This window comes from Rhinolophus ferrumequinum, chromosome 2, assembly GCF_004115265.2.
Source record: "Rhinolophus ferrumequinum isolate MPI-CBG mRhiFer1 chromosome 2, mRhiFer1_v1.p, whole genome shotgun sequence".
NCBI classification, from domain to species: domain Eukaryota; kingdom Metazoa; phylum Chordata; class Mammalia; order Chiroptera; family Rhinolophidae; genus Rhinolophus; species Rhinolophus ferrumequinum.
This window is the reverse complement of record NC_046285.1, coordinates 72,311,923-72,316,379: the sequence shown is the minus strand read 5'-3', so window position 1 is coordinate 72,316,379 and position 4,457 is coordinate 72,311,923.

Genomic DNA, 4,457 nt, shown 5'->3' with positions numbered 1-4,457 from the left:
GAAAACACTGCTGGATGGTGCTCCAGGATGTGGTAATTTACCCAAGTGAAACCCCACCCAGCTTGTGAGGGCCTGTCAGTTTGTCTATGCAGATGAGTCCACTGCAGGGCAGAACTGGAAGGGCCAGCAGCCAGGGAAGACAAGAACAGCACAGAACCCTCATACCCACGGCCTCCCTGGGGTCCCCAGGTGGCAGAATTACCCAGTCTTCAGGGCAGGATAATCTTGAGGGTGGCTTCTCCGCAGCCCTTAGCACTCAGCCCCCTTATCACCATACGGCCATGCATCCCTTACTACGCAGTGAGTTATTGCCAAGAATGTAATAACAAGCCTGCCCATGGGATCTTCACTCCCGTTTTGGGGGTATTATAGGCCTTGAGTTGTTTTCCTGCAGTGAACTTATCTCCTTATTGACAAATCATAACATACGGAACATATATCCATTTGAGGTCCAAATGTCCCTGATGGGTTTAGGGGCTCCGAACATTTTCCAAATGTGGAAAATGTGCCCAGCACAGGGAGAACATCGAGACTCACACAAATCCTGAGAATACGAGGTCTATCCAGACATATCCTGATCACCAAAGCAGCCTCAGATAAAGAAAATATAAAGAAAATTAGAGCGCTGTAAACTCACTGTCCAATTAGTCCCAGAAAGTGATATAGGCCCAGAGAGGTTTGAGACATCTACCCTTCTCTGGTCCTTAAGCTGGAAGATCAATGTAGCTCATCCCAATTGCATTGCTTACGCTACCTTTTAAACCTTCCCCAAACAGTGTAGAGCAATGGCCTTAGAGAGGAACTTAGTAAGACAAATAACCTCTGTGTAATAAGCACATTTATGTACATGACACAGTGCTAGGTTCTGATAAAGCTCCTCTGTGACGGAGAACTTGCCTCTTCCAGCTTCTAACGTTCCTAAAGCAAGGAACAGATAGACAGAAAGGCACATGCTTAGCCACCTGCAAAAGATGTGGAGACACACAATTTTATAGTGGTTTTATTCTTGACAGGGGAAAAGGCAACAGAAAGATAGGGAGAGTGGCACTAGATAAAAGTAGGGTTTTAAAGAGTTGAGGTGAGAATTTGAGTACTCTCAAAAGCGGGGATCTCACTTAACTTTGATTTCCTGACATGTGGTGTGATGAACACCATGAATTATACACTCAAAATCTCTTTCCATCCTCTTCCCGCTTGTTTTCCCTACTGCAGAGACTACAAAGTTAAAAGGACTTCCCAGCCTCCCCCGAAGCTGGGTTCTGGATGTGATTTAGGTTCCGCGGATCCCTTGCATTGTGCAAGCCTTGAATTTGCAACTGAGGTCCATGGGGAGAGGGGTAGGTCATGTGACATCCAATTTCCTGATGTGTGTGGTTTCTAGCCAGCAGCTGTGACAGCTGCTTCCAGTTTCACCAGGCAGTGTCCTCATCGTGACAGGACAGCTGCTTTCTTGGTGGCCTAAATGTGTGTGGTGGCTTTGAGTTCTTCCTGGAAACACCACTTAGAATCCATTTCTCCAAGATTCCATAAGCGATTTAATACCTGTAACCAGTCCCTTTCTGCCAATCTGGCTAGAGCAGACCCTGGGCTCCTCCGAGGAACCCTGCCCCTTACCCTGGGATGGCAGTAGGTGGTGATAACCTTGGAGAGGTGGGAGACACACCACTCAGTGACCTCATGACAGGGCTATGTGCTCATTTGCTTAAGTTTCTCCCAACAAGGAGGAATTCAGTGCCACTCCTCAAGGGCCTGCTGGGGTGAAGTACAACAGGAGGGTCACAGGACGGTGATATGTGGCCATTAATTAATGAATCATTCATTTCAAGAATGCACTAATAAGTTTTAGAAAAAGAGCTTGAAATCTTTGACAAAGCCCGCAAGATCCGTCCAACGTGGTTTCTACATGTTTCACAAGCCTGACAGACTGTCCCCCAATTTTCTTTAGTCCAGCCCTGCTGGTCTTTTCTTCTTCAGCTTCACTCTGCCCTTCTATGCCTCAGAAACCCAGCCTGGAACCTTCTTTAGTTGGTAACTTCTACTTGTTCTTAAATCAACCCTCCCAGCAAATCTCAGATCTCAGGATGTCCACGTTATGGGTTCTCTTGACGTGGCCTGTCTCCCTTCATAATATGAGTCACAACCATAATGAAATACTGACTTATATAAGTTAAAAACAGATGTCTGCCTTGCAGACACAGGAAGTCCATGAGAGCAAAGACTTCGCCCTGTGCTCACGCATATCTCCAATGTCTAACAGTGCTTTGCACATGCTTGGTGTCCAATAAATATAGTTGGAACGAACGCACTGTATCTTCCTGCTCCAATTTTATTGCATCTCAATCTGAATACCTACTCCTATGGTTATTGCAGCAAGGGAAGAGAGCTTGGAGAACTGGCCACCGGTTCTGAAATGCTTCTACTTGAGAGTGACATGCATCATATCCACCAACATTTTGTTGGCTAAAGCATGTCATGAGGGCACCTACATTCCAAGGGTGATCTGGGAAAGGGAGGAGAACTGCAAACACTGGCCTGCTGCAGCCCCCTCCCTACCCAAGAACCTGACCTAAACATTAAGGTTGGGTTAGAGGGAAGTATTGACGATTCTGTAAGTGACTTGAGTTTTACTTCGCAAAGCAAGCACATTGTATTCTTGGCTCTAAGGCATATTTTTCCCACTTCACTTTTATGGTCATGTTCTCTACTGGCTAATGTGCATTCTTATCTTGGCAGTCCTAAGCTCAGGACTTTACCAGAAATACCCTGTGAAAGTGAACTTTGGGTCAACAGCAGAATTTGCTTACCCAAGCTGGCTCGTCATCTATTCATTGCCTTAATGAGGACAAGCAGATTTAGTCCCTTTGTTACACGTGAACCCTGGGTATGCTGTTGCTCTCATCCATTTGCCTTGAAATTAGCTGCACTTGAAACTTTGCAGAAAGGGGCCTGCATCAACACTCAACCACACATTTATTCAATGTCTGTTGCCTATACTTCCTTTACCAGGAATTGATAGGTGCAGAGAAATACAGGTCATGGCTCTTGTCTTCAAGGAAATAATCTTTCAGATAAGAAAACAAGATGTAAATGCCCCAATATTACCAAAATTCATGGCTGTGTATGTTTAAATACAGAATCAGTGGTGAGACAATAAAAGAATGTCAGAGGCAAGAAAGCTCCTCATGAGGGGTTGTGCAGTTCGGGTCTCTGGAGGACGTGAAGAGTTAGCAGGGCTTAGGGACTGGTAAGTGTCAGGGAGTGGAGTGTGGATCTTCCTCCTGGGCCTGGGCTGCTCTAGGGAGAGCCTGAGTGAGGAGTGAGAGGAAAATGATCAGCCCCAGTGATGGAGGAGAGAGCATCAGTGGATGTGGGGAGGGTGCTGCCAAAGTGGCAGGGCAGAAAGGGTGAAGGCTGGGGACTTAGCTCAGTGGTGGCCTCCCCTGGCTCCAGGTATCTCAGTTCTGACTTCCCAGTGTTCTTCAGGTCATAATTGTACCAGGGATTCCAGAAATTTATGTCTTTCAGGAAGTTTAGCATTTGGATTATTATCAGAATCCCACTCCACCAGACATCTTTGAGTCCCATCTGATACCCTTATAATTTAATAAACGACTGTAGTGATCTTTTCATATTAGCACACACATAGCTATCTAATAATAGCTAATATAAATAATATAAATATAAATAATATAATAATAATAATATAATAATCTAATATAAATAATATTCACTGTCTGGAATGTCGTAATTTATATAATCAGTTCTCTATCCACTCTTATGATAAATACTACAATGGACGTGTTTATGTGTATATGTATCTTGTTTTCCGAACTGCCTTTAATCTTCATTTTGACATGATTTCTCCTGACCAAAATGTGGCGAGAAATTTCCTAGCCTGCACTCTTTTTAGGACAGGCCAGGATTGATGGACATCAGGCAGTAAAGCTGAGTTGGTAGGGGCTTTCGCAGGACATACAGATGAGCATTTATACCTGTGAGAGTTTAGCCAACTGAGAAGTTAGAATAAACAGTCCACACAAGACACTACTCTCACTTCCGACATCAGTTGCAAGTTCAGGCTTCCCAAGACCACTCTTAGCTTTGATAATTTGCTAGAATAACTCACAGAACTCACTAAAATGTGTTATGTGATGGTTATGCTTTAATACAGCTGAAGAATACAGATTAGAATCAGGCAAATGAAGAAGTACATAGGGCAGAGTCCAAGAAAGTATGATGTGCTGAGCTTCTGTTGTCGTCTCCCTATGGAGTCCTGACACTGTCACTTTCTTGACATTGATGTGTGACAATATGCATTGAGCATCACCAACCAAGGAAATTTACCCGAGCCTTGGTGTCCAGAGTCTTTATTGGGGACTCATCCAGTATGATCTCAGGTTCTAGCCTCTCAGAAAGTCAACTGATATCACATGACTCAAAACCACCACCTACATCAC